This window comes from Alosa sapidissima, chromosome 1, assembly GCF_018492685.1.
Source record: "Alosa sapidissima isolate fAloSap1 chromosome 1, fAloSap1.pri, whole genome shotgun sequence".
Taxonomy (NCBI): Eukaryota; Metazoa; Chordata; class Actinopteri; order Clupeiformes; family Clupeidae; genus Alosa; species Alosa sapidissima.
The window spans coordinates 53548201-53561941 of NC_055957.1; the positions used below are offsets into that span (position 1 = coordinate 53548201).

Here is a 13741-nt window from a genome sequence, read left to right on the forward strand (position 1 = left end):
AATGGCAGAAAGTGTAATCTCTGTGGAGTTTCATCCCATCTCTACAGAGATTGCCCTAGCTCTTTTGCCAACAAGCTAAAGGCTACCAAAATGGCCGCCATGGCCGCCCGGCCGCATGGCCCAGAACAAGAACAGGAAGAGAAGGACGAAATGGAGGAAGGGGTGGTCCCTGAAGTTTTGGAGGGAAACCTCCAGTCAGCTTCAGGGACTAGCCGGGCGGCTACGAGCAAAGCTAACACCCAGGCAGAGTCAGAGCACGGATTGGAGGCCACACCCTCCCAGCTGGGAAAGGAGATGGAGCAGGCGGAGGAGGAGCCTGAAGGAGAAAAGGAAGCCCCGCCTCCCGAAACCGCTGAGGAGGTGAGTGTGGCCTCTGAGGGGGTTGAAGCACCTGCTTCACTCCCCAATGCGCAGCATAAGAGACCTTTAGAATCTCCTCTGTCAGAAATGACAGAGAAGAGAAACCGGGTGATACTGTCTTCAGATAGTTCCTCTTCGGAAGATCTGAATCGACTGTGGCCCGGTGGACGTGAAGTGTCTTTTATGCGGATGGCGCTCAGAGCATCCACGCCAAGGGCAACGCAAGAGTTTTTCTCTGCCGAGCCCGACGCTGGAGACACCAGTGACCCTTCTGAACCAAATTCAATGGTCATAAAGGAGGAGCAGGTGTCACAGGAGATCAACCCTGGTTGATCTCCACTTGTTTTAAAAACATGTCTCTGTAGTGTCTAAACTCTGTCGTGTTCATTTTTATCATACTGCTCATGAGTCTCACAATCTCAACAATCAATGTAAGAAGTGTGAAGACTCTAGTGAGAGCTCAGAACATTTTATCCCTGTTGAGCACTCTGAATGCAGATATATTTCTGCTGCAAGAGTGCTCCTTGCCTTTTTTAAAGAACTACAGCAAGTGGGAACAGATGTGGACCCCGGGACCCTCCATATGGAGCGGGTCCAATTTTAACAGAGCGGACGGGGTCGCCATCTTGATCAAGAATCCACACATCTCGGTGAAGGGCAGCACAGTGGTGAGACCCGGGCGGGCCCTTTTAACCCACTTGACTGTTTTAGACAGGGATTTTAATGTTCTTAATGTGTATGGTTTTAATGATAAACACGACCGACACGACCTTTTAATAGAACTGCAGCCCCACATGCTAGGGAGGGCCCCCCTAGTGGTCGGAGGGGATTTTAACTGTGTTTTAAGTAGACAAGACAGAAAGAAGGTGGGGGAGGATTTTAAATTAGACAAAACATCCGGGGTTTTAAACAACATAATTAAAGATTTTAACTTAGTCGACTGTTACAGAAAAGTGCATCCACGGGAGGAGGGCTTCACCTGGCACAGTGGTGACGGCGCCCGAGCCTCCCGTATCGACTATGTTTTAACAAGAGATTGCCCGCCCACGGATGCTACATTGACCCCCCTCTTCTTTTCAGATCACTGCATGCTCTCCTGCACCCTTTCACTCCCCACAGGTGTGACTGTAGGTGGAGGGCTGTGGAGGCTGAACTGCTCCCTGTTACAGGATGAGGAGATAGCTAGAGAATACAGGGAGCAGTTTAGCCTCTGGCAGACTCTCCAAGACCTTTACGATTCACGAGCACACTGGTGGGAAATGGTGAAGGGTAGGACCAAGACTTTTTTTAAGATGAAAGGTAAGGACAAAAAAGAGAGAGAGAGGAGGTGCATGTTGGGGCTGCAAAAGAGACTACAGAGATATTTTAACCTTTTAAACGAAGGATTGGATTTTAGTGAAGAAATAAAAAGAGTGAAAAATGAAATGTCAGTTTTAGCCGAACAACAGAGTAAGGGAACAATTTTAAGAAGTAAAGAAAAAGAAATGGAAGAAGGTGAAAAATGTACAAGGTTTTTTTTTAAGAAAATAATTTCCAGAGGGGGTGGGATAATGAAATTAAAAGAAGAAGGGAGGGAAGAAACCTGCATAGAGGGAATTTTAAAAATAGTAGAAGAATTTTATGGGGACCTCTATGCAGAAAAAAACGTACATCTAGAAATAATGGAAGAAGTTTTAGAGTTCTTAAGGTCAACAGTTTTAAATCAGAAGTTTTAAACGGAAGATTTTACATTGGTTGAAATTTTAAAATGTCTTAAAGGTTTTAAAACAGGAAAGTGCCCGGGAGAGGATGGACTCCCCGTGGAATTTTATGTTACCTTTTATGACATTTTAGCCAATGACATGTTGACTGTTTTTAAAGAATTTGACGAACTCGACCGACTTCCTGACAGCTTTAGGATAGGGATAGTTTCATTACTTCACAAAAAAGGTGACAGGACTGACTTAAAGAATTGGAGACCAATCACACTTTTAAATTTTGATTGTAAACTTTTTAGCAGACTTTTAGCACTACGTATGTCAACTGTTTTAGAGGACGTGATCCACCCGGATCAAGTCTGTGCCGTACCTGGAAGGAGGATCACGGACAGCCTAGTGCTGGTCCGGGACGCCATCTGTTTTGCGAGAGACAGACATATTAGGCTTCTAGTACTAAATTTAGACTTTGAGAAAGCTTTTGATCGGGTCTCGCACCAGTACCTTTTAAAGGTACTGCAAAAAATGGGGTTTCCAGGGAGGTTTTTAAAGTGGGTGGGTTTGCTGTATACAGAAATATACAGCAGAATTCGTGTAAATGGGCACCTTACAAATGCGCTTAGTGTGCGCTCTGGCGTCCGCCAGGGGTGTCCGTTATCCCCACTCCTGTTCGTTGCATGCATCGAGCCGCTGGCACAGATATTGAGAAGGGACAAATGGATCAAAGGACTTGACTTGCCAGGTGGACTGACCGCGACATGCACTCTCTACATGGACGACGTGACCCTTTTATTAAACGACGTTTTATCGGCCCAAAGAGCACTCGACTTGACTGACTGGTACGGAAGGGCCTCGGGCGCCAAGCTCAACAGGAGCAAGTCCGAGGCCCAGCTCTTTGGGCCGTGGGGTGACGTAAGACCAAATCTGGCAGTAAATTTTAAACAGACGGACATAAGGATTTTAGGCATTAAATTTGACAATGAGGGTGGTGGACGGGGCAACTGGACTGACGTGTTAGGGAAAGTCAGACAACGACTGGGGTTCTGGGGACTGAGACAGATGACATTTGAAGGTAAGGTTTTAATTTTTAAAGCTGTCATCTTACCCCTGCTTTTATTGCTGTGTTCTGTTTTTAGTCCCCCCAGGAGCTTTCTTTTAGGTGTGGAGAGAGCGGTGTTTTATTTCATGTGGGGGTCCAAGTGGGAAAGACTCAGAAGGGAGGTCCTGAAAAAAAGACACGAAAATGGAGGAAAGGGCCTCCCGGACCCCCACCTGTTTTTAGGAGCCCATTTCACCGCCCTCCACATCAAGTATGCGACGACCCCATCCGGAGACAGTAAGACAGCGACCCTAGCCCGCTTCTGGATGGGGTCGTACCTGAGAAAGCTGAAAGTTTTAAAAACAGATCTTAAACGTCCAGTTGCTTTTAACCTGCCCCCACAATATGTTTTTATCAAAAAGTTTTTAACTAAGTTTGATTTAGAGGGGCAGGATGTCACTATTTTAACTAATGCAAAAACTCTTGTCTCTCTTGTGCAGGACCGGGAAGCAGTGAGCCCCGTTCCCGGCCTCACACTCAGTGAGGCCAAGCAGGCTTGGAGGAACGCTGCCCACCCCGCCCTCCAGAACAAGCTGAAGGACCTGGCGTGGATGGCGCTCCATGAGGTCCTCCCGGTCAGAGCCGTGATGCACTCCCGGGGCATGGCCAAAACCAACACCTGCCCGCGGCCAGGATGCGGCCAACCTGAGACCGTGCGGCACCTGCTCTGGGAGTGCGGCGTGGCGAGGGACCTGTGGGCCGATACCGGCCCCCTGCAATGCCCGAGCCTGCCAGCAGGGGAGGTCCCCCCAAGCTACCAGCTTGTGGTCAGCGGGGTGGGCCAGGGCGCCACCACCATCCCAGCCGCCGACTTCGCCGCGCTCTGGCTCACCCTAAACAGCTTTAAAGCCGCACTGTGGACCTCCCGCAACCTGCTGGTGGGGAAGCGCGTGACGGTGCCCCTGCCAGCGTTACGGCGGCTGGCGACATCTACGCGGCAGGAGGCGCCGCGCGTCGCCATTCGGAGGAGGGGGCCGGGGTCACTAACAGAAGGTTCCCGCCCCCCACGGCTGCTGGCTCCCGCCGACGCACCCCCACTACCACCATCACGGGACGGAGCAGCGGGCGGAGGGGAGGACCTCCACTGGGCGCACCCGCGCTTGCCTCGCTCTTCTGGAGAGCGGGGTGGAGCCTCTTGTTAGTGGCTCACCCCGGTCCGGCACAACAGAGACCTTTTAATTGACTCTTATTGCATTTTATTACATTTTGGAGCTCTTTTAAAAGCGTGGACTTTTAACATCCTTTTACACAAACATGGACTTTTAAACACACACATGGACTTTGCACACACAGACACAGTTTTAAAACAAAAATGGCTTGTATAGACACATGATTTTATTTTTGTAAAAATGTGCTGTGATGTAAAATGTGAAATGAAAATGCAAAGTGCCAATGAAAATGTGAAATGTGAAAATGTGATGTGATGAAATGATGAAATGTAAAAAAGAAATCAAAATGTAATATAACAACATGTTTTTGTGACAATAAAAGTTTTCCAAAAGGAAAAAAAAAAAAAAAAAAAAAAAAAAAATCTGTTCTTATCAACAAGGACTACCTGAGGCAGCGATGGTGGACGAGATGGAAGTAACTAAGGGGATACCGAGGTATGCAATCCGGTACCTTATCCCGGAGGCGAGGAGGGCGGAGCTGGATCGGGCTGGTTTCGGAGAAGTCATTCTCAAAGGCGTGTTGGGACTGACGGGAGCGGACGTGCTCTGCTTGCAGGATTACCCGGCGTTGGGGCGGCACGACGTCACGTTTAAGACGGAGGAGGACCTGCGCGTGGCGTTTGGGAAGGGGAAAGGAGACGCACGGATCGAGGGGATTAAGCGCGTGGTGTGGAGCGCAGCCAACGTGGTCGTGGTACAGATGTTCAACCCGCACGTGTTGGAGCTGGATGTCCGGGGGTTCCTGAGCAGATATTGTAGCACGGTGTCACCAGGGGTGAAGGTCACAGACGGCAATGGATTTTGGACGGGCAAATGGAGGTACAGTGTGCGGTTTCGCTTTTCTGGGGAGGGCCGCCAGCTGCGGCCTCCACATTTGTTTGCTTTGGGGACAGACCGTGGGAGGGTGTTTTTGCCAGACTTACCTACTGTTTGTTGGGGATGTGGGGAAGAGGGGCATTTGAGGAGCGAATGTGTGGCGCAGCGGTGTGTGCGTTGTGGGGTGGTGGGGCACGTGGTGAAGGACTGTGGGGAGAGAAGGGAGTGTTCTTTGTGCGGGGCTAAGGATCACCTCTTTCTGAGGTGCCCGACGAGACAGAGCTATGCGGGAGCGGTGGTGGGGAGATCTGGTGGTGGGGGGGTTTCTGTTTCCCCCGCAGGGGCTCCTTTGGTGACGGGTGTGCTGGAGCGGAGGTCGACGGGACCGGCGGCGGTGGGCACGAGCGGAGGAACGGGAGCTGCAGGATCTGCTGGTGGAGTGGGAGCTGGGCCGCATGGAGGCAGCCTGGTGGCTACGGCTACCGCTAGGCCGCATGGCAGCCAAGATGGCCGCCCAGAGGTCGGAGGGTCGGCGGGGTCGAAGGGCAGGCCGGGCGTGGCTATGGAGAGTGCCGGGGTGCTGAGCTGGGCGGAGGCAACGGCTTCCCAGGAAGAGGAGATGGCGGAGCTGGCGATGGTGTCGGGGAAGCGCCCCCTGGAGGGCGGAGGTCCGGAGAGTGCTCCCGTGCGGCGTCAGCGGCCGGGGGAGGGGGGTGGCGGCCTTTGATCGCTCCCTGCCCCTGGTGGCCGAGTCGGGAACTACGGGCGACTTGGTGGAGCTGGAGTCGGATGAGTCGGCGGATTCGGTGGAGTCGGTGACGGAGAGGCGGACCGCAGGATGGGGGAGTCGCCCCCCTCCTGCCCAGCTTGCTGGGTGGGATGTGGACAGTTTGAAGCGGACTATGGGCATGGATTAGTGGGTTGCTGGTGGTGGGATTGTGTAAGTGCGGGTGTTTTATGGTGTGTGGGGGGGATTAGGGATGTTTGTGTGTGGGTGGGTTGGGATTGAGTTAGAGGGTTTGTCTTTGGCTGGGCCTGTGTGCCCGAGTTTCTTTTCTATGGGGCGTTTGTGCCCGTATGTTGCAGCCTTTCTTTTTTCTCTTTTTCTCTTTCTGTGCTTTCTGTGTTCTTCATGTTCTGGCTGTAACTATGTTTTGTTTATGTTTTGGAATGAATAAACTTCAATATAAAAAATCTGTTCTTATCAGTTTAATATCTGATACGTCCTCTACCCGAGGACCATATATTAATCTGATTTTTGGAACAGGGAGACGGAAGAGGGGCTTGCTCCGTCCTCTCCACGCATCGACCCGGTATTGCAGCGACTCCGGGAACGGTGCACATTCCTTTGACTGTGTAAGAAAAGAACCAACCCAGTGGAACTGACTGACTGACTGACTGACTGACTGAATCACTGACTGTGATGAAATCCTCCTTAGCAGAGCAGACGCAGCAGCAGGAGTCCTTGCCAGGTGTTTTGGCCAACCGCGCCACCTCCCTTTTCGGCCCCTTTTGGGTTTTCCCGCCCTTTTACTCTTTTTTTTTTATTTTTTTTACACATTTAAATTTAAAGGGGATGTTGATACTGCCGTCTTGTTGCCACTGGGCAACGCCTTGGAGTCACCCTCACGTCCACGACCGGCGCCGTTCATGCTCTCCGTCCGGCGTGCCCTGTGGCAGCCATCGCTCGGGTTTCTCTTCATCTCGTACAAATCTTTCGCCTTTTACTAAAGATTTCCGTGGAGGGGAACTGCCCCGAGTTTACGGTATTTTTGGAAGCTCTGCTTCGGCGGAGCTGCACCTGCCTGTCCAAAGTCAAGCGTCGTGGTGTTTTGTTTTGCGGCGGCGGCGGTCCGCTTTTGCTGGCCCCGCCTCCCCCCGTAACCATGTGAGCGCGGGGGGCGTCGCTAGAGGGGCCGCCGCACCCCGTGCAGTTGTGGGGTATCGCTTCTCGGCCTTTTGGCTAAGATCAAGTTTTGGGATCTACTTCGAGCAAGCGAGAGAATGACGACAGCAGGAAGGAGTGGGCCGGCCAGTCAGGCGCGGCTAAAGTACACGGTGCGGTTGGTGACGGAGGACTTGGCGGAGGTGAAGGCACGGGTGACTCCGTAGTACGTTATGGATACTATCTTGGTGGATTTTATGGGGATTTCTTTGGATCGTTTGCTTTGTCTACAGGATTTTTCTTCAGTTGGATTTATGGATTTGAGTTTTAACACGTTGGCGGATTGCACCTTTTTTTTCGGGGAGTTTAATCGGAGGCGCACTGAAGACCAGGTGAGGGGCTGTTCACTTATTCCTTTGTTTGGCCATGCGTTCACCCCCCTGTACATTCACCTGTACAATCCCTGGGTGCCGCTGGAAGTGGTGACTGCGTTTTTGTCGAGGTACTGTGGGGCTGTTAAGGGGGGGTTGAAATGTTTGAACACGAGGGGGGTGTGGAATGGCAAGCGCCAGTTTCTGGTGAAGTTTAAGGAAGACCCGGAGGATCCTGGTTCCTTTCTACACCCCCCTGGGGTTTTTAGCCTGGGCCCGGATAGAGGCTTCCTGAGCTACCCGGGGCAGCCTATTTATTGCAGGCGGTGTGGGCAGAGGGGGCACACGAAAGCGGACTGTTTGGGGAAGAACTGCAGGCGGTGTGGGACACAGGGGCACTTTGCGAGGGACTGTGCGGCGCCGAAGACGTGCAGCCTTTGCGGGAGCGGCACGCACCTCTTCCGGGAGTGTCCGACCCGGAGGAGGACGTTCGCGGAGGTGGTGGGGGACGAGGACCAGCGTGACGGGCCTGAGGAGGAGAGGGTCGAGAGGCCTGCGGAGCAGGCTGCTGTGGAGGGTGCTGGAGCGGGGGAGGCAGCTGCATGCGGTGGAGTCCTCTCACCGGAGGCCGAGATGGTGGCGGGGATACCGTCGCAGGACCTGGTCACCCCTCCCTTCAGTCCGTTGGGGGGGGAGGCTGGCGTGGTGGAGCGGGAGCTGGGGAGAGAGGACGGCGTGGGCTTGGGTGGCTTGCCTAGCCTAGCTACCTTTAGCTTAGTCGCACAAAGAGACCGACCGCATGGCACGGGAGGGACTCCAGGGCTCCATCTGGTGGACCAGGAGGATGGTGCACCCTATAGCCCGGTCGACGTCACCAGTGTGGGGTTCGATATGGAGGGTCTGGGCCCCATGCCGGGGTCCCCAGCGTGGGGGGAAGCCATGGAGCAGCGCGACGCGGAGATGGGGGAGCAAAAGGCGGTCAAGCGGCGGTTGCCGGAGGTCGCGGTGGACGACTGGGGGACGACGGCGCCGAAGGCGCAGGCGGTGTCGGGTGCCGACAATGGGCTGCTGACGGGGGGAGCAGCGCGATGCGGAGGAGCGGGGGGAGGTGGACCTCTCCCCGGTTACGGACGGGTGGCGGCTGGACGAGGACGTGGTGCCGGAGACGCCGGAACCGCAGCTGGTGGAGTCGGCGGAGGCTCTCTCTCCCTCTGTGCCTGAGGCGACGGGGGGGTCCCGGTCTCAGGTGTGGGGTGCGGAGGGGAGAGGGGGTGCAGATCTGGTGCAGGTGTCGGGGGAGCTGCCGGAGTCGCCGAGGCCCCTGAATCGGATGGTCCGAGTGGACAGGCCATCGGTCCCCCTGTCTAACAGGTTCTCGCCGCTCGAGGACGAGTCCCTGCCGCCGCGGGGGCCGGTCTTGGTGCCGGAGAGGGTTTCCACTGGGAGGGCTGGACAGGGCAGTGGACCAGGGGGCAAGGACCAGAAGGGGAAGGTGGACTAGCTCTGAGTGCTAATGATGTGTGTGTTATGTGTTTTGGGTGTGTGGTTTGGGGGGCGGGTTGGGGGGGGATGTGGGTTTTATTGCTGGACATTTTTATGAAGTTTCTTTCTTTGAATGTCAGGGGTCTGAGGGAGGGCAGAAAGCGGGGTGCTGTTTTTGGGTTTCTGTCTTCTTTGGGGTATGATGTTTTTCTTTTGCAGGAATGCCATTTGAGGGATGAGGGGGATGTGAAGAAATTTAAGGAGGAATGGGGAAGGGGACCCTCTGTGTGGGGGGTGGGGGGTGCGCATGCTGATGGGGTGGGTATTCTTTTTGGTTCATGGGGCTTTGTGGTAGAGGTGGTGGTGTGTACGGTGCCAGGCAGGGTGCTGTGTGTAGACGTAAGGGTGGGGGGGGTGGACCTGCGCTTGGTTTGTGTTTATGCTCCAAGTGTGAGGGGGGAGCGGGTGGGTTTCTTTGAGGGCTTGGCTCCGCTGTTTTTGTGTAATCGGGTGGTGGTGGTGGGGGGGGATTTTAATGTCTGTTTGGACAGGGGGTCGGGGGAAAGTGTGGAGCTGAGGCAGCTGTGTAGAGACCATGGGTTACGGGATGCCTTCAAGGTGGCCGGGGTGGGTGGAGGCGGGGCCACATGGAGGAACTCAAGGGGGGTGGAGTCCCGCCTTGACTATTTCCTGTTCCCTCGCGGTGTGGCGTTGGCGGGGTTCCGGGTTATCCCGGCCTGGTGTTCCGACCACTGTGCCATCGGGGTGGAGGCTGACTTGGGGGAGGGGAGGCGGGTAAGGCCGAGGTGGCGATTCCCCAACCGGCTTTTGGAGGAGGAGGAGTTCCGGGAGCAGTGTGGAGCAATGTTGAGGGGGTGGAGGGCAAGGAGGGCTTTTTACGGGTCCTGGGTGAGCTGGTGGGAGGCTATGAAGGTGGGGGGTGGCGGCCTTCTGCCAGGCTTGGGTGGCAGAGGAGAACGCGGAGAGGAAGAGGTGGATTGCTGAGGTCTCCCGGGAGCTGGAGGCTTTATGGCCCAGGAGGGGGTGCCCAGAGGTGGAGGAGAGGGTAGAAGTTTTAAAGGGGGAAATGGGGGTTTTTTTTGAGGGGCAGGCGAGGAGGTTGGAACTGCAGGGGAGGGTGGCCGCGTGGGAAGACGAGAAGCCTTCCCGCTTCTTTTTGCAGACAGCGAGGGGGAGGCAGCAGCGGGTGGAGATGAGGGGGTTGGAGGGCGGCGATGGGCTGGTGACCGCTCCAGCCGAGATGGCCGAGGTGGCGGCCCAGTATTATGAGGCGCTGTTTGTGGAGAGGAGGGGGGAGGGGGAGCTGGCTGGGGCTTTCCTGGACAGCGTGGAGGGCAGGGTGGGGGAGGAGCAGCGGGCTGCCCTGGAGGAGCCTTTCTCCGTGGCAGAGCTGGAGACAGCTTTGCTGTCGATGAAGGCTCGAAAGTCCCCGGGGGGCGATGGCTTGACGGCCGAATTTTTTCGGTCTTTCTGGGGGGTCTTGGGGCCCGGTCTGGTGGAGGTGTGGGGGGAGGTCCTGGTGGGGGGGTCCCTCCCTCCCTCCATGTTGGTTGGGTTGGTGACCCTCCTCCACAAAAAGGGGGACACGGCCTTGCTCCATAATTGGAGGCCGATTACCCTCCTCACGGTCGACTATAAAATCTTGGCAAAAGCCATGGCCGTGAGGATGGGGGAGGTGATGGCCTCGGTGGTCGGGGAGGACCAGACTTGTGGGGTCCGGGGGAGGTCCTGCGGGCTTAACCTCTCTTTGTTGAGGGACGTGATGGCCTGGAGTGGGGACAGGGGCCTGCCTTTGGCAGTTTTGGGTGTGGACCAGGAGAAGGCTTTTGATAGGGTGAGCCATCATTTCCTTCTCCTGGTCATGGAAAGGATGGGGTTTGGCCCGGGTTTCTGCGGGTGGCTGAGGCTGCTTTACAGGGGGGCGGGGAGTAGGGTGGGGGTGAATGGGGTGCTATCCCGGTTCTTTTTACAGGCTGGGGGGGTGCGGCAGGGGTGTCCCCTCTCGCCGCTCCTGTACGTCCTGTACCTGGAGCCACTGGCGGCCTTTGTTAGGCGGGACCAGGGTGTGAGGGGGGTGCACGTGCCTGGGGGCGGGGGGGGTGGCGGCCAAGGTGGCGTTGTACGCAGATGATACCACCCTTCTGCTGACGACGGAGGCTGGCCTACGGCGGGCGGGGGAGGTCCTAGACCTTTTTAGCAGGGCGACGGGGGCCAGAGTGAACCGGGACAAGTCCTCGGTCCTGTTCTGGGGTAGTTGGGTAGGGAGGGAGGATGTGCCAGGGGGGTTCACTGTGGCGACGGAGGGGCTCAAGGTTTTAGGGGTGTGGTTTGGGAAGGGGGACGATGCAGCGTGGAATTGGGAGAGGGTTTTTGAGAAGGTGCGGGGGCGCCTGAACCGGTGGAAGATGCGACATCTGTCCTTATCTGGCCGTGTGGCGGCAGTGCAGGCGGATGTTTTGCCTCTCATCAACCACCTGGCGGTGGTGTTCCCGGTGCCTTTTCTCTGGGTTAGGAGGCTGGAGAGGGAAGTTTTTACATTCCTGTGGGGGGGTAGGACAGAATGGGTGGGTCGGGAGCTGATGTATCGGCGGGTGAGGAATGGGGGGAGGGGAGTGGCGTGCATTCCAGACAAGGCGATGGCAATGTTTGTCGCCTTCCAGTGCCGGTTGGCGGTGGGGGATTTCGGCCATAAGGCGGGGCTGTGGGCAAGGTACTGGCTGGGCTTCTCACTGAGGAGTCTTAGGCCCCTGTCCTTGTCAGAGCCTTGGACGTGGGTGAGCCCGGATCATTACCGGAGGGTGGTGGAGCTGCTGAGGAGGAATGGGTGGGCGCTGGAGGGCCGTAGGGTGCTGGATCACCGGGCCCTCTATGCGGGCTTGATGGAGAGGAGGTGGGGGGAGAACGCAGAGAGGGAAGTGGTGGCGAGGAGGGTGAATTGGGGTGCCATCCAGCCCTCGGTTTTGAAGGGGGAAGGGAGGGACCTTAACTGGTTGGCGGCACTGGGTCGGTTGCCGGTGCGTGAGCGCCTGTACCGACACGGCATCAGCCGCACGCCTTTGTGTGCAGTGGGGTGTGGGAGGGAGGAGACGCTGGACCATACCTTTTGGTCTTGCCCGGGAGCCAGGGGGACTTGGGGTTTGGTGGATCAGTGGTGGTGTGGGTGGGCGGGGCTGTCTCTCACGGCAGAGATGGTGCTCTGGGGGCGGGGTTTGGGGGGCCTGAGGGAGGGAAAGAGGGTGGCTTTGTGGGTTTTAATTTCTTTTGTGAAATTGGCCTTGTGGGAATGGAGGAGGGGATGTGTCAGGAAAAAGACGCCAGCTTTGGCGCCACATGTGGTGTTTGGGTGGTTTTTGGGGAAGGTGGGGAGGCATGTGCAGGAATATATTCAAGTGCATGGGGTTGAGAAGGCCAGGGAGGTTTGGGGAGGGTTGCCAAGGGTGGGAGTGGGCTAGTGGGGTTGTATCTTCTGGGCGTTGGTTATGATGATGTGTAAATAAAGGGGTGTGGTTTGGTGGTGGGTTTTGTGTTGATTGTGTTCTGTATATGATTTGATGTTTTGGTGTAATAAACGAACATAAAAAAAAATCTGTTCTTATCAGTTTAATATCTGATACGTCCTCTACCCGAGGACCATATATTAATCAGATTTTTGGAACAGGGAGACGGAAGAGGGGCTTGCTCCGTCCGCTCCACGCATCGACCCGGTATTGCAGCGACTCCGGGAACGGTGCACATTCCTTTGACTGTGTAAGAAAAGAACCAACCCAGTGGAACTGACTGACTGACTGACTGACTGACTGACTGTGATGAAATCCTCCTTAGCAGAGCAGACGCAGCAGCAGGAGTCCTTGCCAGGTGTTTTGGCCAACCGCGCCACCTCCCTTTTCGGCCCCTTTTGGGTTTTCCCGCCCTTTTTTTTTTTTTTTTTTTTTTTTTTACACATTTAAATTTAAAGGGGATGTTGATACTGCCGTCTTGTTGCCACTGGGCAACGCCTTGGAGTCACCCTCACGTCCACGACCGGCGCCGTTCATGCTCTCCGTCCGGCGTGCCCTGTGGCAGCCATCGCTCGGGTTTCTCTTCATCTCGTACAAATCTTTCGCCTTTTACTAAAGATTTCCGTGGAGGGGAACTGCCCCGAGTTTACGGTATTTTTGGAAGCTCTGCTTCGGCGAAAGTCCAAAGTCTGTCCAAAGTCAAGCGTCGTGGTGTTTTGTTTTGCGGCGCCGGCGGCGGCGGCGGCGGTCCGCTTTTGCTGGCCCCGCCTCCCCCCGTAACCATGTGAGCGCGGGGGGCGTCGCTAGAGGGGCCGCCGCACCCCGTGCAGTTGTGGGGTATCGCTTCTCGGCCTTTTGGCTAAGATCAAGTGTAGAGAGTTGCGATGAGTATGGAAGACGACTCGGTGCCGGCCCTTGTGGTGCGGTTGCGTAATTCAGTGAGGATTTCTCTTTTAGGTACAGCATCGGTAGAGCAGAAGGCACGGTTTGGGAGAGTGTTCGTCATGTCTTCGGTCCTGAAGACGGTTTTCGGTTTGGACCCTGGGAAGTTATTTTGCTTCCAGGATTTTACCTCAAGTGGATTTGCGGACGTTACGTTCCATGCGCTGCAGGACTGCTACAAGCTGGCGTCGGAGTGGGAGCAAAAGGTGAGTCATGTGCTCCTGGGCGGTTTAGGCATTAGGTTGTTGTACATGCAGGAGCACCTCCCCCTGGTTGTGCACATGTACAACCCCTATGTGGAGGACCGGGACGTCGAGGCGTTCCTGCGGCGTCACTGCAGGGTGGTGAAGGGCGGGACCAGGATGAGGGACAACTTCGGCGTGTGGACGGGGAGACGCCGCTACC

At 55.7% G+C, this 13741-nt stretch overlaps 4 non-coding genes across 4 annotated transcripts; all 4 read left to right on the forward strand.

The window, feature by feature from the left end:
* Window positions 1-6287: 6287 nt before the first annotated feature.
* Window positions 6288-6485, forward strand: LOC121683476. The gene has a single exon (XR_006022798.1). It is a non-coding gene; the product is annotated as a U2 spliceosomal RNA (small nuclear RNA).
* Window positions 6486-6821: 336 nt separating this feature from the next.
* LOC121681774 lies at window positions 6822-6935 on the forward strand. Its single transcript, XR_006022280.1, has one exon. It is a non-coding gene; the product is annotated as a U5 spliceosomal RNA (small nuclear RNA).
* Window positions 6936-12448: 5513 nt separating this feature from the next.
* LOC121683840 lies at window positions 12449-12635 on the forward strand. Its single transcript, XR_006022926.1, has one exon. It is a non-coding gene; the product is annotated as a U2 spliceosomal RNA (small nuclear RNA).
* A 327-nt stretch (window positions 12636-12962) lies between these two features.
* Window positions 12963-13076, forward strand: LOC121681863. Its single transcript, XR_006022326.1, has one exon. It is a non-coding gene; the product is annotated as a U5 spliceosomal RNA (small nuclear RNA).
* The last annotated feature ends 665 nt before the right edge of the window (window positions 13077-13741 follow it).